Genomic DNA, 22,287 nt, shown 5'->3' with positions numbered 1-22,287 from the left:
ATACGCATAGCGTATTATATGAAAACACGGATTTATATTTAGGCAAGGTACACATAACAATGTTTAATATGGGCAATTCAAGTCATAACGGCGCGTACCATATTTACGTACTTTTTGTCCAATTTGTTTAGTAAAATTTTCCCACACAATTTATTATATCACCAAGAGTTTGTATAGTTCGAAAACGTGTGAAAAATAAACCGGCGAGCGAGAAAGCTGTAATCCAGTCTGTTGACGCGTAATGCGAAATGGTTGTCCGCAAATATGGCCGCCGCCGGCTTTCCATTTCGGACAACGGCCCCGAAAATGGCACCCAATTTTCAGCGTTTATTACATCACGTGCGTTTTGTAATGTTAATGGCCGTTATTAATCTCGACAGAGGACGCGTGAAGGACATTTTAATAATCCACAAATTATACGTCATAACACAAAGCAGAATAACAATATATAAAATGTTAAAATCGTTAGTTGGCAATGATATAGAATCTTTACTCACCTGGTTAAAATAGCTATGTTTATTTTAGCTATTTTATTTAGAGGCTAACGAAATTTTTCATTAAATATTATTGGACAGGTTATCTACTTACTTGACCTTGACAATCTATGACATGTTTTGTAAGGTTAACAATCATTTACTTAATATTTTATTGAACCAGATTGCGATAATTTTAACCAACTAACTATATTCACGATATTCTAAATATTGAAAGAGGTCCGGTCATTATGGCAGTGTAGTGTAGCTCTACCTAGCCCGGAAACTGGTTTTTCTTTATATATAGTAGTGTAATATAAAGTAATTTTTTTCATTCCTTGTAGCTTGTTAGTACCTTTTCAGGTTTGGATCTTAATTTATTTTATAATAACTATTAACTTAAATGTACTTTTGATTTAACAAAATAATTATTATCACTTATTCCATTACACGTAAATATAAATGTATAATTTGAGATGACGTATTAACATTTTAATTTCCACTTATGAGAATGGCAATAAAATGTGCAAAGCCAATAAAAGTTAATAGTTTTTATGGTATAACAACATCTGAGCTATTCCTTATCAGCAAGATGTTAATGATAAAGTTAACCTTGATGTGGAAATCGCAGTTAATACGTCGTTTGATGCTTGAAGGTTTACTATGCTATAACTTATATCGAATGCTCGAAACGATGACTTTTCTTTAAATTTAACAATTATATGTTAAATTTTTAAATTATATTTGGTCACTAGATGCACCACCCGCGTTTTAAAAGACATCTACGTTTTTATTCATCATCGACTTTTTGACTTACGGGAATCGTCTACTTTCGAATAAAAAAGTACCCTATGTGTTTGTTCCAAGGTATCCGCAAGGTCTCCGTAATCGCTATCTCTCTACGAAATATCATATAAATTGGCCCAGCCGTTTCAGCAGTAGGCAGAGTGAAGAAGTAACAAACATACAAACTTTCGCCTTTATAATATTAATTGTATGGAATATTACCCCTACAACAATATCCAACATTTATTACATTTTATAGGTACTCAGATTTACCGGTTAATCTGGATATAAGTATTTTTGGATCTAGATTTGGATCGATCGTATAATATACATTTTTCTACCAACATCAGTGCACTCATAAATAGCTACATTATGTAAAAACATTTTCCTTGTTTTACCGGTTTGGATTTTCTTCATTTTAATCCAGTGTCAGAACCCGTTACTTCCAATTTAAAAAGTTATAAAATTGTAAATAGCTGTCCGAAAAGTATCGGATCTAGAGAGCCTTTTTTATTATCTGTGAATCCAATTTCGAGATAGGTACCTATTTATTTTATTAAATTAGACATATGCATTATGCATGTAGAAGGAACGAACACAAATATAAAACTTAAAGATATTAGAAAACTAGTATATATTTTGTGAGCTTATTTCAGTAGACTTCCTAGGTCATATATGAAAAACAATTACACAAATCGACAGCGTTCTTCGTGGAATTTTTAGTGGCATGGAAAATTGATGACCCAATAAGCCTATATGAAATTTACCGCGTTTACGTAATGTGTTGATCAAATCTGATTAAATTTGACCCTTTGGAGATCTGTCGGCACTTGTGAAACGTTTCATTAGTCAATGTTACAAAACTTGGTTCCACCGACCCGCTTCTGTGAGAAATTAACGGCAGTACTCGACATAAGTTGTGCTATGCTGTGCTACTGCTGAGCAGTGCCACTCAACCCACCTGGGGCGATATAATAGAATATAAATAGAATATCACAACTTATTACTAACGAAATTCTATCGGTTGTTCGAAACTTAGCTTTAGTTAGCAGAGCATAGCACAGCTCTTGTCAAGTTCGGTCCTAAAACTGATGATTCATGGACGCGTCGCGGAAAAAGTGAAGCTGTAAAAATAATCTAAAAAATATTGAGTCTAGTCTGAAAGAGTACCGCCTGGGCGGTTGTGTTCCACTTGAAGTGTTAACTTTCCATCCAGTGAGATCGTTTACCTGTTATTCAACTATTTATTGAAATACAAATCTCAATCATAAAATTTACGTGTTCTTAAAATAATGATTACCAGGAATGTTCCTCCTTTTTTAAAACATAGCTCACAAAATGTTGTTAGGTGTATTTCGATTTTCGTATGTTGAAGAATAAGAAGAAGTATACAGCACTGTCAGACTAGAGTATTTAAATTGAAATTTACTTATATAAACATTATGTTATAAAATCAAACAAAACGTTTAAAATAATGCATTTTAATGTAAATAAGTAAGTATTAACTTGTCGTTTTCGTTGTGCTGTTAAATATATTTCGACATTGAAATGTTTCTTAGTTTATCAGACGGATTAACTGTTGACCCATAACAAATGGCCCAGTGAACCTTATGAAATAAGTTCATTGGTGACTTGCAAAATTGTGGTGACCGCGGATAATGTTCCATTGTCGGCTTATATCAAATAAATTACATTGTAAGTATCTAAAATATTATGATAGTTCCTCTTTTATCATTCATGATAACAAAATACGATCGATATTTCATTAGCTCTATAGGTACCTTATATTATATAATTCATACTCAAGTTTGATTTGATTAATTAATAATAAAAAACAAATATGTCTTTTAGGTAACCTCATGTTTGCTGTGCCCTTGCAGGGCGTCACTTGTGCTTGTCTGCTTATGTAACAACTTCTAACTTGTGCTTTGCAATAAATAAATCGGACCAATTTCTTAGGTCAGCATTAAAAAACTATTGTATACTTAATGGTAATAAAAAGTTAATAATATTAAATTTCTAAATAAATATAATTTAAATTTTATCGGTGGCCAGCGAAAATGTAATATTAAACCTGGACAAAATCTGAATTTTAAGTAGATACAATTAAAAAGTTCCTATACACACATTTATATATTACTTAGTTATATGTATGCGACTTCTTTTCTTACAGAATGTGTGGTGATTTGAATAATGCGTCTCAATATAACATCCTCAGTACACAGTATATTTATGGTTATTGCCGACAAGGTAATAATTTGCTATTATAACTTACCAACCATGCATTAAGTAGCCATTTAAGTATTTTCCTGAAAGCATCTAAGTACTTATATACCTACTGTTTTATGACACCCTTAAGTCTTGGACAAAGTCTATAAGAAATAAATGGAAAAGCAGATAGAAAGCGAAAAGATTTAGTTATCACTGAAAAATATCTGTTATTTCTGGTATTTGTCTAGAGGACTTGGTTAAAATTAATGAATCGGGTAATAATTAAAGTGCACAAATCCAACATATAACAAATATCTCAATGTAACTTTATTTTTAAACATCGATTTAATATGAATGAACAATTTTGTTATGAGAAGCTAAAATTTACAGCGCTTTATGAAAGGCAGTCATGTAAATATGACATGAATTAATAGAGAAAGCTTACATATCTCGGTTATAGGAAATCATAAATTGTAGGAGGAACTTCATACGCGCTGTATGAAAGTGAAATATTTCTTGTATAAAAAGCTAATTATTCACAACATGATGATTGAGGTGCAATAAATGCACATGCATGCATTAATATGTAAATACTGTACGTGCAGAGTGCACTTAAATATTTCAATTGTAAGCAAAAGATAATTTTATGCTCGATTGAACGAGTAGCCATATCGTCTACATAGGTCAGACACATAAATGATTTTAAAAACTCCTTACTGTTGTTTTCTCTCTGTATCAGATTTCAATACTACCGTATTCATAAAACGCAGCGCAAGCATTAACATGCCCCATCCAGTGCACACACCAGTTGATTCACTTTTACTTATCATTCACGCTAGGCAGTGAAAACAATCGATTGCGGACTTTCTCGTCAGCCGGATACCTGACCCCTGGTCCTGATGGCAAATTGTTAATAACATGTCTTCACGGGAATCTGAGATTTCTCTTCGTGGCTTGCGAAGGTAAATTAATGGCTTATACTTGTGTACTCGTAAGCCGGGCAGACCTAGTGTAAAGGTTGTGTGAAGTATGGTACATAGTAGGCACTGGTGAAAATAATGATGATCTATTAATATTGAAAGTCGTTGCTTGTGTTTCATCTAACATTTCGACATCAATGAGTGATAGGAATATATTATACGAGTACACACTACACAGGTCTTAAATTCCTTTATATGCCGAGTAACCCTGTATTTACATGGTTTCTTGAGATACCATATCCTCACACGACTAAAGCTAAACGTCAACAAAATATCGTACACTAGATGTTGCCCGGGGCTTAGCTTCCGTTAGAATTTTGAGATAAAATATAGCCTATAGCAATCTTGGACAATGTACCTTTCTAATGGTGAAAGAATTTTTCAAATCGATTCGGTAATTTCGGAGATTACCTGTCTCAAACATACAAACTCACAAACGCTTACCTCTTTATAACAATAGTATGGATTGTTCTACTAGTTGATAATTCGTTACATTTTATTTTATACAAAAATTATTGCACATCGCGAATGAATACGGCGACGGTAAACCGAGGTTACTTTTTGTTGATCTATGCTGTTATATATATACAAGTAACTTCTTCAGAATTATTTTATGTCCACGAGAATTGGAATTCCAAAGATATAATTACTGCGCTTATAGAACGTTAAACGGAATAGTAATAGAACTGTATACCATTTCCCGCTGTGAATTCCATTTCAAAAGTAAATAGGTATCATTTTGAAATAGCTACTACACAAATCATATTGAATGGTTGACGTCACATCGTGTACATTATCTATTACAAATTGAAAAGTATCTAGTTCATTTCTTTACACTTTCTCCGATTTATATTTCTATTTGATGACTAAAAATTTTTATAAATACTTTCTAAGAATTTTCTCTAGTTGTTTTTTTCGACAGTTAGGTAAAAACAAGTGAAACAAGTCTCACATTTTTAAGAATTTGTACAGTTCTTCCCATTTAAAAGGATATAAAAATTGTTTGTTGGTGCTACTTACATATAAGCAACATCATTTATAAAGATTTATTGGGATAAAGTTTCTGCCACATCATCTGCTATAGATGAGTTTTGTAATACTTAAAGTGTGTGTGGTTTGATGCCCACTTCTTGAAATCCTATGAATATTATTTTAAGATTTATAGAAAAAATTGTGAAAGTTGTTGACATTAGATTTGTAAAAGGCTACCGGTGAGGAATAACATCATAATTGTAATCACTGCAAAAATATAGACAAATTTAAAGAAGAAATAATATCGAACTAACAAAATTCTGTTACCTTTTAGTATATTTATATCTGTAATATTCGTTCAGAGCGCGAAGTTATTCGGGTGTATATCGTTTCGGTATGCTCGGCTTCAAATATGTTTTAGCTCCATATTTATTTTAGTGGCTCTTTTTTTTTTTTGCCTTCGTAATTCATGTTATTTATCTATAAATAACCGTCTAGTATAAAAGATAATTTCATTAAAATGAAATGAATTTGCGGAATTTAGTGCTACCTTGGAGTAATTTAACTTATAAATAATAAATGTTTCACCCACTTTACGAGGACCAAAGCATAAATCAATCGTTGAGAAATTAATAACGTCAGACTGTTTATATGCTTTGACATCAAAACAAGTTAATTAGTTTTGTAATCCACACGATCAAAAAGATGTAAATTTTAATAAGTTTTAATTTGATAAAAGAGTAACCAACCAAATTATTTGAAATTGTCAATGTTTTAAATTGGAGTACCATTTTTGACGACGACTGTACTGGTATCCTTTTCTGGACAGGTAGGTGTGTCAGGCACGTTAATGGTGCAAGTTCGATTCGATCGCGTGCCTGTGTTTTTTTTTTTACACTTTTATGATCTTTGTTTCCTTTTTGTAAATTCAATATGGTTGCTCCATCCTGGTTGCTTCGTGTTACGGTGTCTTGGAACTTACACTAACTGGTCACAATCGTTGTATTTCGACTTACATTGCTTGGTTGACTCAAAGCTTACATCGAAACGATGCAATGTACGTCGAATTGTGGCGATCATGGCCGATGTAGAAGAGGCAGTACGGTTTAACGCGTTTCTGGAGGTGTTGGAATGTTGTGATTTATATTTTGTCTCGTTTTAGTAATTTAGAAACTTTTTTATCACACGGATTGTAGTGATAGCAACAAAAAATGTTGTCCTTATCAAGAGCACTTTATTAAAACAATTACTTCATATACCTATGTACCGACGCCTTATGTATAGGTATGCTGACTGTATACCCACCAGCATTTTTCATAGGACATTAACGAAACTAGTATGTTGCGATTAAGTCCATGCTAGCAACTTAGGTCCACGCTTTTTTTGTTATTCTAATTATCCGATGTTTTTCAACTTACATTGAACTTCGTTTGCTGACCCGGGCCGATTCATCGTCCGATTTGACAAGCGCTTGACCGACTTACGGTATTCACTCGATACTACGAATCGATTCTTCCGGAAAATCGGTTGCGTAATCGATGCAATATCGAGAGAGCAATGTCGTGATTCTTATTTCATCTTTTCGATCAATCATTTGAGAGCCGATCGATATGGCTATTAATTTGCATGTGCATGCAAATTTTTTCACGTTTCGATTCTAAATAACAATCCGGAACTTACATATATATGTAGGACACATTTATATCTAGTGCCAGTTGTTGTACAGGTATATTGACTATAGTCAAGCAAAATGCGGATGAGGTATGTATATTTATATACCAATTTAATAAACATGTGTATTTCATTTTCTTACAGGCAAAGATTCAATGATTTGCCGTCTTTTATATATTTTAAATTAGTAGTAAGTAAGCTTTAAAAGTATTGAAACGTAAACGTGTTATAAACGTCGTCGTCACACTATGCGGTGAAATGAGGACTTCCTACCGGTTTCTGTTGACCCCAAGTAAAAGCTACAGCTAACTGATAAGTTTATTGGATGTTTTAGTATTCAGTTGCTTCTTCTGTGACCACGGCCGGTGTAACCTGTGCCGAATTAAGCAAAAAATAAAAAGGTATGCACAAATTAAAAACAAATATACCGAATGAACTGTACTTATAGATGAAGAGCAAGGTATTATACCAAGGTACTATATACGAGGTACCCAAGGTATCTCATGGTTACATGAGATATAATACCTTGGGTAGATCATTTATAAGCTTCAAGTAAATACATAATAAATTATACACCTAAACCTTCCTTAGGAATCACACTATCAATTGGAGGAAACCGCATGAAAATTCATGCATTAGTTTTTGAGCTTATCACAAACAAATACGCAGACGCGGCAGTGGAGTTTTATTTTATAATATGTAAGTATATTACATAAAAGTTTGCATAAAGAATCCCTATCTGACATTGTTATATACAGGGCGTTAAAATCATATGTGTATGAGTATATGAGTATATTTTAACGCCCTGTATAATAAAAGTTAAAAGGTACATGGGTATGTACCTATTTGTAGTACTAAATATAAGGTCAGAGACACACATAGAGCTCACGGGCTGAGTTAAGATACTGTACCATTGCGCCGAGTGGAGTGGTCGCCCTCCACTCAAGGTGACTCGGACCAGTCGCATTCCAATGCGCTTTTTTTTACCATTGTTGCCGAACGAAAAAACTTGGGTCTCGCTTTGTCATTAAGCCGAGTTTCTGGACTGTTAGATAATCTTTGTTGTCGTGTTATCCTGTCTTATTAAACGAGTAATATAAGTATTAAGTATGTATTGAAAAATTAAAAAAAAAATGTTTTGGCTATTTTTCCCATGAAGACCCAACATATTTTTTTTATATCTCATATGTACAGATTTCATTATAGTCTGGAAAAATAGTTTTTTCCATATTTAAAAAAAAATATTTTATATATATATAATTTATATATAATTAATAACGGATACTTAAAAAAAACAGTTACTGTTTCTCCTATGGCTGTTATGTTTTAAAAGCGTTTCTGTAACTTTGATTCGTTGTTGCTAACATAGGAATACATATTGTTGAGCTGCCAAAGTTGTGGCGATTCGTACTACGTTACAAGTTACAACAAACTTAGCATTGTGCTAAGTACAAATGCGTAACTGTTTTACATGCACTTGCTAAAATGTCTAAAAATTACACAGCAGATCGATTTAGTAAATAGCGATCGTTTGGAAATATTTGAGAACTTATAAAAATGTTTGAATTATTATAAACATAATAATAATAGTTTTATATTTACATCGTTATATTGTTTACGTATAAAAAAATAAAATCCATACTATTATTATAAATGCAAAAGTCTGCCTATATGTCTGTCTCTTCGCTTTCACGGCTAAATCACGCTTTTGATGAATTTTGGTATACATGTAGTTAAATATCCTATTCAAATCAACTTAAATGTGGGGTGAATGGTGTATGAAAATTATGTTGAAAAGATAACCTAAAACGACATAATTGACTATCATACAAAAATATTGGTTCTAGAAATTAGTAACTGGCGTGGGTGTACACATGTAATATCAGACGTACGATTGTAGAAAATAATAAGTAGATCTAAAAAATCCGGTTCCCAATATTTTAGCAATTATGATTAATTATAAAATGTATCAACTATAAAAATAATTATGTCATGTATGTACCAGTCAGTTGATTTTCCATTTTCTCTAACATTCCTAGTATAAGGTCACGGAGATGTTAACAAACAAATAAACATATGCAAATCCGAAGTCCACCGGTATTCGTGTCAAGACGACACAAGGACAAGATATTAGCATATTGATACAACAGTGAATATGGCAGTCATAAAAGAGGTTGGTATCAACAAACAGACCCACAAACTAAGAGTGATATATGGTCGAATATTAATCATATTTTTTGCTCTAAATTTAAAGGCCCATCTGAAAATCAGCGCAAAGGCTCATGCCACAGAATACAGCTGAGCTGACATCCTTTTCGGCAACGATCAAATTTTGTATACATCAGTAGAAATGTATTTGTTGATAAGAAATTGTAATGTGTTTATAACTTGTTCTTTTTTGCCGAATAAAGCTTTTTTTAATTTATTTTCTTAGTCTAATTAAATTTTAAAAATATTTATATATATATCTGCAGGAGTAAATTTTTGAACCCTTACTTATTTGTTAAGGTATCATGTTTTTTCTTCGATTTTCTTACTAGTTTCCATTACATTCTTGACTGCCAAAAAATAATGTTTAAGATCTAGGAACAAAAAAACAGCATAGCAATACAATTACGTAGTTATTATAGATTGTAGTAAGTACATAAGTTTGTAATAAACCTATGTCATACATAAATATAGTTAAATATAGTAATTTTCTATCCAGCACAGAAACAATAGTGATGTCAGGAGTGAAGTGCGGTTCACCTTCGGCGCGTGCGCCTACTTGTCGCATTCTATGTCCATTCTATTGCACGGATATGGTTAGCAGATAGTCTGTTTTTTATTTACATCAACATACGCCCCGTGTGGATGGATAGGAGAAGAAATAAAGCCAGGGGTAGTATAAAGGTAGTGCCTATTAATATAAAAGTAGACAACTTGCTAACAATCGCCCATGAGGAGAATACCTTTTACGCGGGAGGATACTATGTTTTCGATTTGATCAGACCAGGATGGAAGGTAAGAAGTATATACCTTAGACCTTACATTTTACTTTTGTATGCACGGCATTTGTAAAACGAGGCATGGCAAGTATAAACAGTTTTCCCGAAATTTCCACAAACCGTGAGCGAAAGGCGTTGCATTAAAGATTTTAAACAATTACCTTTCGTATGGCAACTATTAGCATACAAAATAGGCGAAGTAATGAATGATAGATGAACTTATGATTTCCATTGACCCACAGTAGTGTAGGTAGGTATCTACTCATTCAAGTTAATTTTTAAGTTTATATTCAATTATTATTATTTTTTCAATTCAAATCGTTTATTGCCATTCATATTGTACATCAGTTCTCTTAGCTAGCTAACACTGTTTGCATAATAGGTGCAATATGAACCCTGTCGGGTATTTGCAATATACTTAGACTTAACGTTATTAGGTATATCTACCTTTGCCTATACTTATATCTTCCACATGCAATCTACGCATGAAAAGTGTAAATTTTGTATGATTGAGCTGATTTTACCTTTGATGTCAATCCTTTTTGAGAATGCTGTTGTTGCCTATAGGCTGTCAAGGTTTTTTAATCCCTTAAGGGCCTCATAAGAAATCAGACAATGATCAATTGTACTTATTTGTAAATGCATCAACTAAAATTCCAAACGCGTTTAACCCACAACACATTTAACCTTCATTGAAACTTATATATGTAAATATTTCAGTAATTCATACCTACTTATACAAATTCATACAAATCTATGCCATACGGTTGTATAATTTACTTAGTTCATGTATTAAGCACGTGACACCAGGACCTGACATCAAATGATTATGGTATTTCAGAGAATAATATGATGAGTCATGTGATTCCGCCTATATACCCTAAATTTCGCAAAAAACCTTATTGTCCTACCCTATGTGTCCTACCACCTGCACACTGAAAGACCTATCTGACATCATATATAGTTCTGTTTGGGGGGCGTAAATTTAGACGGGTTGACGCGTCATGAAGAAGATGCCGCGAGCGGAGTCGCGTACAGCTTGTAGCTTATAAATACTAGCACAAAATGCACATGATTAACTGTATCTCATTCGAAATATCGACTAATGCTAACACGTTTTAAATCCTATTAACTAATCCCGTTAGCACGTACCGGTCTGTCCGTTATTCAGATATGATTGAACCTGCTAATACTCTACAATTTATGGAGATTTATCAGGAATTGCCAAAGGTACCCTGAGGCTTGCTGAACGAGTAAAACATATTACTTTACTGCGATATTGGTGTCAATAAGGAATGAATGTTCTTTGGAGGATTGACTTAAAGATTTCATTGTAATCTGACGATAAAAATCTGGCCAGTTAGCCTCATCTAACACTTGTGAAACAGTTTTTAACGCTATCTTTTAGATATGTTACATGTAAGCTATCAGATACTTTATCAACGAGTAATGAAACAGTATATGGTTTTAATTATAAGTATAGACTTAAAAGTATAGACCAAAATTAGCCAATTTTGAGTACCTGAGTGCTAAAGGCTGACCAAGTAGATGTCAGGGTGACCTCAACAAATTTACCCAACAGTGGGGTATGTCATCAAAAGGTTAAAAAAATTAAAAACTCTAAACTCATTCATAGGTATGAGTTAGCGACACGTAACAGTTTCAGGTTCGAGAGACGATTATGTTAACGTGTCTCAATAGTTTCTCGATGCTATAACTTCTCGATGGTACTCTGTGTTAATGTTAAGTCATAAGCATGTCTTAACTAAGACTTACCATTATTACAGTCGAATTTTAGTCAGTCAGGGTCATGTGTCCTTTAAAAAGTAAAGAAAATTAAATATATGTATATTCATGTTCTCCACTACCTAATTTCTGGATATATTTTTTAACAAATACCTAATACTTAATATCAACATCATTAACTTTTATGAGCATGTTTTTTAAACCTTACTCATAATTAATTGACCTATCAATCCAGCAGTTATATAAAAAGACACTCAAATTATTCCAATGATGCAACCATACGCCTTGAAGAGAACACAATAGCACATGCCTTTCAATCAAATATAAATTCGACATCTTAACATTGATCGAATGTTAATTGAGGAGCTGCCTACGGTGGCATGTGATAGACAATATTATGTAGAATATGTGTCCTTAATAGTAAATTAATTTGTTTCTTTGATTGAAATGCACATTTGTGTCAAGTATATTTAGGGGGCGATAAGTTTAGTAAATGGAGGCAGCTCCACAGGCAAGAACATGATTGTTTATTTGTTAAAATACATTAGGTTGATTAAACACTCATGTTCAAATATACGTAGGAAAATTGGTGTCGATATAGATACGACATAGACAGAGCTAAAAGTCCACGAGCGAGCTTAATGGTGGAATTGAGAAAGTAACAGGTTACTAAGCTATCGTCTATGAGAAGAAGCCCTGAATAGATTAGATGAATGTGATGTTTTGGATTGTATAATAAATAGTCACTGTGTTATAAAAATAATTTATATTATCTGGTTATGTACAAAGAGTATAAGGCGAGCAAGGGTCTACCGGAAGTAGAATAAGATGGCCGAATATCCGTCGCTACCCGGGTTCGGTGTTGCCTGGAATTGGCCGCAACAAGCCCTAGTTTATATCATTAAATATTCATTTACTTTTACGATCTGTGCAGAAGGTGAAGCTGGCACATTCTTTGTTTATCATTTGCTCCCAAATCAAGATGTCAATAATTTCAATAATATCTCTTTCTCAAGATGCTTCAAGGAATCTAGAGAATTGTTAATAAGTACAATACACTAACGAGGCGCGAATGATTTGACAGGAAAAAATGAAAATCAAAATAAAATTGATCGATCGGAATGTCGTTTTACCTGATAACTGTTATCTAAACATGTAGTTCAGTTAAAATTCCATGTATGTGGTTATTTTTTATTGCAAAATGACGGAAATGCTATGGCTAAATCTTGCACAGATAGTAAAGGCATGTGGACGTAGTTGATAAGATGATAAATCACATATCGAAACCTTTTAGTTTGATGTCAGCGAAAGAATGTCTCAAATATTTGTTTACTTGAGTACGTTTGTTATCTCAATCGATAAATGGTTTCAATTTGTCAGATAGCCAAGTTATTGAGCATATATTTTCCCTAGGGATGCAGAAATATCTAAGTCTACATTCACATAAGTCTAGAGATTGAAAAGAGTATAAGTACCTCATTAAATTATCTACAGGTTTTTGACCTTGTAAAAGTTAACGGAAATTTGCACTTTCAAAAGTTGATTCAAAAGTTGACTTTGCAATTTTTCTTCAAATATATCTATGGTCCACCATAAACGAGAGGCTAAACGTTCCGCAAGCGCCGTATTGCATTAATAGTCGCAAAAAGCACCTATTCAAATCGATTCACGTCGCGCGCTCATGACCCATTCGAAATTTATTCGTCAAAGAATTTCATTTTGGTAATACAGAAGGGTATGGCCAAATACGTATTCAAGAATTTTTATTTTGAACGTTTATACAAAATGGCAATGGGTCTATTTTTTTCATGGTACAGTCTAACAACACCCACATAGAATAAATGGCTTCTTAGGCTTGTGTTTGATGTTTTCCACAAGGAATTAAGGCGAGTCTCCTAAGAGATTGTTATCTAATAGTAGTAGCGCACAGTAGTCCTATAGTAAGTAGTACTGTTACTCCACTTATTACATCTAAATGAAAAATCTTGTAATTTGCGTAATAGCACTTCTTTAATGACTTGATTAAGATAGCTCTGAAATTCTGAACGGGTCGCGATGCCGCATAACTGTTCCTTTGAGAAAATGCTAGGAAGAGCTTGTGGCGCAGCTACCGGAGTGCTGACCGGTGGCGTGTACAGCCACCTTTCTTTCTTTCGTCACATATATTTCTATAGATTTTTTTGCACATGTACCCTGCTAGTATGGTAACTAAGCTCAGGGAGCCCTCACAAGCAAACAAGTGACTTTTTTTCATCGACACGAGCCTCCAGATCAGTTTTGCACCAAGTTCCATGGTCATTAGCTACGCCACTGAAGCGCAATTTTGTTGACGCTGTGATTAATATAATAACCTACGCCATCTTGGAGGAATGGCGACTGTCGTGACGACATTGTAATTACACACTGATATCTCATGCATCTCCTTCATAATGCTTAGGTTTCGTGCAATGAGACCGTGATTCTCTTTTCAATTCCAATAAATTTGTAGATTTATTAACTTTATCATACAAACCATCCAAAATATTAATAAAACGACTATTTTGGGTGGTTTGTATGATGTGCTAATAAAAGTTTAAGTCTTAACTCGTAGACAGACGACTTAAGACTAAGATGGAACAAATAAAAGGACATGTATGATGGTTGAAGACATACAAATATAAGCCATAAAATCGTTTTTATTAATTGATGTAATATTAAATCTCCGAGATGAAAGATTAGAAAAGAAACAAATTTTGAAACCGCATCTTTAGCGACCATTTCCATCACATAGATTACGTCAGCGTATATATATACCACGAACATGTAATGGTCTTCATAATTTCGGAATAAATTGCAAAATAACTGTCTAGCTATGAAATGATAAGATAGTTGTGGTTAACCAATCATGTATGTATTTGATGCCTTTACGGAATCTACTAACCACAATTTAGTAAGTAAATATTACTTAGTCAATGCCAGCTCTTATGTCAATTCTTATTAAAATTTTATTATAGTAAGTAATTATTAAAGGCGTTTTTCACTAATTAAATCATGACAGATCTCTTAGATTTGCTTAAGCATAATAGATTTGTAAGTTTTTTTTTAATAATTATTTTTTATTATACAAACGGCTAACTTTGATGAAGTTTCAATCACAAAAATTACGATTTTAAGGTCCCAATAAATTTGAAGTAATACAATAGGTAATATAGGTCCCAATAAAATTGAGGTAATCGGAAATTTGAAACAATTGTTATAAAGCTCATATTTTATGGTGTCAATGTAATCAGTAAATACGAAAAAAAATATCCAGATCGAATAAAGGAAGAACAACGTTTTCTCTTTTTGTATGGCCGAGTGGGCAGCCCGCCTCTAAAGTGTCAATTCTATTTATCACCATTTATATAGTCTATGGCGACACCTAGAGTAACGGGCGCGGTCGATGACAGCGCTCCTGGCCCGCAACTCACCACAACTTTTTGCTTGTATTACATAACATATTTTATTATCTAATACATAAATAGGTACGTCGACCGCATGTCAGGTTAATTAACCCTGCATGGATTTTTTACGTTTGTAAAGATCCATGCAGGGCTATAATACTATGCTATAGGAACTATACAATACTACAATACCACATAGTAACTAGAAACAGTCTAGACTATATACATACACTATTCTTCGTTCAGAAAGCCGTAATACTGAAAACCTGACAGAAACAGAAGTTTAATTTCTAACATCATCTAGGCTCATATCTAGGTACAATGCTTTATTTTTCAAAAAAGGAAACGACATTTATAACTTAATAAAAATAATAAAACCCTGTATTGATTCTAAAAAGTTGCAACTACATTATAGAATTAGAAACTGAAAATAAAGTCGCATGCAGGCATCTCTATGACGCGGTAAATGAGGCTAATTTACAATGAATTTAGATAGGTTTATGTGCTGTTGACTTATCTCTTAAATAATTTCAAGTGACTCAAATTTTTATATAAGTTTCACAAATATTAGCGATTAAAAGGGTAGCATATCCGCTGCTAAAGCAACGTATCCCTTAATCGCCTCGTACTCCATCCAAGGGAGAGCATGGGAGACCACAACCACTAAAATAAGTCTTGACATCAAAGTACGAGCCTTCGATTTAACTGCCCTTTTACTGGACGCAAATAATAAGTATTTTAGTACTTTTAAATAATACTTAATAAACTTCAGACCTACAAAGCCATCGTGTCGTAAATAAGAGGACGCGTAAGACCTCAAACCAAACATCCCGTAGGTACTTACTTACCTGTACGTAGACCTTCGTGTCCCTTTTCAGGGCTATCGCAATTCTGTTTTTTATCATCATAGATAGACCTAACCAGATAGACTCAAAACAGAGATTTGTAACCATAGTCACCTATCATTTTTATACATTTCTTTTTTTTTTTCTAAGCTGAGCTAGCAACCTGTTCGGCAATGATCTCATCTTGTTTTGTATACATCAGTAGAAATTTATTTGTTAGGCACATGTAAAATTGTAATATGTTTATAACTTGTTTTTAGCCGAATAATTTTCTCTTTCTTTCATCAAAAATGCATAAGTATTATTTACCTAATGGTAACTATCATATTCGACCATAGGTTGTCCCATAAATCAAATCTTTAAGTATGATTTATTTACGAAGCAACTTCTTCAAAATGGCTTTAAAAATCTTTAGGTCTATTTTAGAATTTTTAGCATTATTTAGTTGCAAGTAGATCTGCATAGAAATTCTCACTTTTATTTTTATTTAATACTTACATTGCTTTTCTCTATCAACTTGTGGGAGTGATCTATCAGCTAAACGAAACCTTTTACCAAAACAAAAAAATATTAGGCAAAGTAGGCAGTTTTATAGCACGACGAAACAATACTGGCAGGTAATAAATAAACTTTAAATCTCACTTTCAAGTTTTCAACTAAACATTAAAGCGGGTTAATGAACTCTAAAATGCTACAAGTAAGTGAAACTTGTCATAATTGTTAAATAATTGCCGAGAATTTTGCCTAAAGCCATAACTACTAACTTTCTTCTTGAAGCGAAATTGTACACATATATTCATTAAAAAAATTGTTTTAGCTACAAATCTTGACATTTACGATAGCAATTATAAATAATCAAAAAAAATATTACAAAGGGTTGACAGATAGTCAGCGGAACAAAGGTAAATAATTAAAATCGTGTCACATAGCTTTAATTAGAAAAAATGAGAGAAGGATAAAGTTGTGTACACAATACTATTATATTGACATTTAATTTAATAGAAATTCCTCTGCCCCAACCCTTGCCTACGCATCCCGTTACCTAGGCCCAGCCGGGACCGGTCTAGACTCGTTTCTAGATAGATTTATCCGCGGGAAACGAACACTTAAACCTTGAATTGGATAAGGTTTGTTGTTGATTGCACCATTTATGTCCAATTATATCGAGCAAAAAGTGTTATAAATTGAATCGAGCACGTAATCTAATTAAACTTTTTTAAATCACACGAATGCGCATAGAAATAGACAAATTTTATTACGGAACTAATGAAACTGAAAAACGTTTTCAGAAACAATCACTTTTTTGTGTGACTTTTCAGCGGTAAAATCTATCCACTACTTACATAGTATAAAAAACAAAGTCGCTTTACGCTGTGCGTCTTTCTATATATAATATCTTCAAAACTACGCAACAGATGTGTTTTTTAAATAAATAAAATGACTCCATAAGGTTTAGGTGAATATGTCGCAGTAAGATAGAAAAAGCCGTAATATAGTTAAATCCCTAGGAATATAATTATATGCCGTAACATAGTTATAAGAAAACATTTTATTACTATCTTACTAGGTATATAATTATAAAACGGTTCAAGTTTAGTGATATAACTATATTACAAGATTCAGTTCAGTGAAATAATTGTAGAATTGTAGTGCGGGGTGCGGCGGAGGCGGCTGCGAGGGCATTTTATATTGCCTCGAAACTGACAAGTACGAAATTTTTTCATAATCAATAACTTTTTGCAATTGTAAATATTGTAGATTTAAATACGAAATACGATTATTTTTACAAGGGTGTTATTTAAACGGTCAGGAAAGTATTCGTGGGTGGGTTGTGCCCCCTGTAGCTCTTGTTCTCTGTGCTAGGTTTTCAAATTATTGTCATCACCATCATATATGCCTAGTAAGATTGTAATAAATTGCTTTCTTATAACTATGTTCCGGCATATAATTATATTCCGTACGGCTTTTTCTATCTTACTGCGACATATATAATTTCTTAAGGTTTTACGAGTAGCCAGCGAAGCAAGGACGGGTCGCTAGTTATACCTAGATAAAAACACTTTGATTGAATTCTACTTTCATGTAACTAGCGACCTGACCTGGCTTTGCACGGAGTAATTGATGTATGTATAATTGTATAAACCTTCAGGTAAAAATTGTCTAAATCACAGTGAAAACTGCAACAAAATCCGAAAGCTTATAAACAGACAGGCACGCAAAGGGCGACTCTGTTTTTTACTATGCAATGATATAATATGACTATATAAAGTATAATGTAATGAGTTGACACGAATACAGTGACACGACAAAACCGTAAAAGGAAAAATTACCGAGAAAGTGGAAGCTACGCACGTAACATGTTGTCCCTTGGGTGTGGTGGTGACGGGTACATTTATACGAATTTTTTTCGAGTTTATGACCTCTTTATAACCTGTTTGTCCATTTCTTTTGTCACTGTGGTAATGCTGCTAATTTATCATCTCTCTCTCATCTTCGCGTATTAGGTTTCATTCGGAGCTGGGACGTCCCACAAGCCCATATTTAGCGTAAAAAAATTGACATTAAATTTGGAACATTTGGTTATCATTTTTACAACCGGGGCGGCTGGTTGCCGTCCACCCTCTTTGGGAATGTTATCGTTGCCTATCAACTGTTAAGGGTTTGTGTTCCAGTCGCCTCGTACAAGATTCAAGGTTTTTGAAGGTGTGTGTATTTTTGTTATTTTTTGACGCAAAATGTATACCTACATGATGGATTTTGCTGAAATTGTGGGCGGAATCCAGGACTGTAGTTAGTTCGTAAATAAATAATATTCTTTTTAATATACATCTCATACACTGACATTTGAATATGTACTTGTAAATGCATTTTGCAAAGTCATCATGAAACATTTGGTTATGTACATATTTCTGTAACTATTTGATCTGTTACGAGTTAAACTAACGTAACAAGCCGCCTTTGATAGTTGGCAGTTCATTACAGAATTACGATTATTATCACTTCATATTACATTCTTAACATTTCTAAAAGCCAGTGAAAGTTTAGTAATATATTATGAACGTTAAAATCTGTTACAGTTTTTATTAATCTAAGTTAGACAGTTTCTATACAAATTTACTTTCGTACGTTTACAAAATTTATATAAAATTAAAAAATAAATCAAATTAAAAAAAATCAGCTTAATTACAGTCTTCAAAACTTAACTTATTAATATTGCAATAAACATGCAATATATATAAATATATTTAAGTATCACTTTGCTGCCTATAACGATTTCTCTTAAATTGATTGGCCAAGAGTTCGGTTGTAAGCACCTCAAATTATCACTTAATGGCTAATACAACGTGGAATGTGCGTTATTTGTGCGTACCGAGTATCGAACCTTGGACCAGTTGCAAGCACGATATACCTACGCTCTCGTGTGGAATAATTTGCAGCACATTGTCGTTTCGTACAGTCTGAAAAATAAAATCGAAGAAAAATAGCTAGGAAATTATATTTTCGTAATTAATTATAAATAATAATTCAAATTTCATTTTCAAAAAAGAAAATATATAACATATTTAATTTTTTTGCAGAAATTTCTAAAATTAAATATTGACTAAATAAGTCAACAAAGCCTTTTTATTCCTGGATCAGATAATCAGGTATATTATCAAGTATAATTAGAAATAATTATTTATAATTTAAAAAAATATGTGACTTACTACGAACGAAGGTACCTTATGGACGAGAATTTTATGCATGTGTTTTTATTTTAGATCTGAATAGTTTTTGAGTAGCAGATTACAGAAATATGCATAATTATAAATCGACCAAGAGGTATCTTTACCTGTGGAACGTCACATTGATTTTTTTATTTTATTTTAGCTTGATGTATTTGCTATCGGTACGCAAATTAGGTGTTTGTGTGAATTTCACAAGCGCGATCTAATAGTCGCGTAGGTCGTGGCCACTAAGTATGTATTAATAAAATAGCCAGTACAACCATCATTGTCTCTATTGCATGTGTGACGAAACTGATATCGTTGCGATACGATCTTTATGTTACAGATTTCATTGGCGCGAATTATTCTTAATGTTCAATAATCCTAATGAACTTTATTACGCTATGAATAGCTCGGTATTAATTTGGGTTTTTATTATTTATCTGTGCAACATAATGTTAGTTTATTGATTGTTTAAATTTTTAATAGAAGCGTTACACGACCTGATTACGAGTATGATTATACATTCAGATAAATGAAGATTACCTAATAACAAAGGCATTGCTGATTTGATTAAGCGTTGATTCGTCGTCAAGAAAATATGTGAAGTAAGTGTATAACCAAAGAGCTAGAAATTAAAATTAAACCGGCCTAGTGCGAGTGGCACGTCTTCACCAAGGGTTCAGTACCATTATCTATATAAAAACAGAAATAAAATCACCTTTGTTGTATTCTAGCTTTTTAACTATAAATAGAAATATTACAAATGAATTTCTATATGGCAACAAGCAAGCACCCTTCAGCCGCCGTCGAATATTTATCAGTATCTATACAAAAATCTCATTTTTTATTTACTTATATTACAAAAAATAAGAAATATATATTCCTAAATTAATAAAGAAATAAAATATTATTTGAATAATTTTAAATTGACAACATCCGGTATGATTCAAATCGTATGGTGGGGATGGCGATTGGACAAAACACTTTGCACTCGCGTCAACCGGCTCAATCTGTGTGCGAATTTCAAACAGTTCACACATTGAAAGAATATTATGCTGTGTCTTTCGAGTTATTTCAAATTAATATAAATAAATTATAAGGAAATTTGAGTCCTGAAATTATATTATTTATTTCTGAAAAATAAAAATTATGTTTCATTTATGAAAAATCAAGAAAATAAAAGGAATTATATTGAGGTGAGCTTTTATTATAAACAAACTCCCTTAAACGATTTTAAATTTCCTCTGAAGCGAAGGTCATACTAAATTCTAGTTTTTATCTAAACCCACTTGAACTGCTCCAATGCACATAAGGTCTAGCTTGATATGCTAATGTCCTTATCTAAGGTGAACGACCGATAACGTTACCTGGCTCTGCTCTTAGTGCATAGATAGGTAAGTACTCTTAATCGCTTGATTTACATTAGCTAACTATTACTTGAGGCTACCCACGCGTGATAAGGAGTCTATTTCACAGAGATAATTAAACTACATTCTGAAGTGCATCTTAATCTATGACCACGATATTTTATGTGTCGCCTGCTTTCGTTTCAATATACGTAATAGTAAATTCAATATACGTAGGGACCAACACTGTTCAAATGAGTTTCTTTCGGCATTTCTTCTCAGCAGTGGTCGTTCCGAAATACCAGTAGTTTGTAGCTTGTGAGAAATAACTATAAATATAAAAATTGACGAGAAAAAGTGCCTGTGCAGGTCTAATTTCTGAATAAATTATTTGGATGTGAAAATGGCAAAAGCTACTTTGAAATAAATATTACAATTTTAATTTCAGGACTCTGAATAATATAACATCTAATATTTATGCTTTTAGTATAAAAAAAATCCATAATCATAGTTCTTTCATAATAAATTAGATTATTTTCATGCTTGATCTAATTTACTATCATACTATGACAGTCGCTCATACATATAAAAAGTAGTGTAAAGTCACAAGAATATCACAATTTATTTTAATACATAGTTTATGTTATTTTTTTATGTTTATTTATGTTTTGTTATATTTTTTATTTGTTATTTTTTTTATATTTTACTTGCATCAGCAGTTACGCAACAACAAACAAACATTACAGTCTAAGTATGGGCAAACATCAATTAGATACTTTTCCTACATTTCAGTGGTATCTAGAGGCTAACTCCATTCTCTTTGAACACATGTATTCATCTGTCGGCAACCGTGTTGCTTCACTTCCTTTAATAGCCTGTCCACTCGTATAATTAATTTATCTTGTATCGCATGTAGAGATAGGTTTACTCCCGGGCATAAAAGTTTTTGCCCGGCGTAAACCCAACTGTCATAACACACATAATAATATGTGCTATTTCATTTAAGTAATGAATTTAATTTTATTTGTTGCAGATTAATCTCGGCGTAATAAAAATACCGCATTGAAGGTAAGTCTTTAATAGAATATAGTTTCACGGTAGTTCTTTCTCACTCTCATACCGCGTGTTACTCGCTGCA

General features: G+C 32.8%; 1 protein-coding gene across 3 annotated transcripts in view; it reads left to right on the top strand.

The window, feature by feature from the left end:
- LOC128679128 (uncharacterized protein) overlaps nt 1-22,287 on the top strand; it is a 71,187-nt gene that overhangs the window by 13,494 nt on the left and 35,406 nt on the right. For all 3 annotated transcript variants that reach the window (XM_053761156.2, XM_053761157.2, XM_053761155.2), the window contains one exon: nt 22,183-22,217. The gene's annotated coding sequence lies outside the window, so the exon portion shown is untranslated. The remainder of the gene's footprint in view (nt 1-22,182; nt 22,218-22,287) is intronic.

The sequence above is a fragment of the Plodia interpunctella genome, chromosome 21 (genome assembly GCF_027563975.2).
Source record: "Plodia interpunctella isolate USDA-ARS_2022_Savannah chromosome 21, ilPloInte3.2, whole genome shotgun sequence".
Lineage (NCBI taxonomy): Eukaryota > Metazoa > Arthropoda > Insecta > Lepidoptera > Pyralidae > Plodia > Plodia interpunctella.
This window is presented reverse-complemented; position numbering and strand designations above follow the sequence as displayed.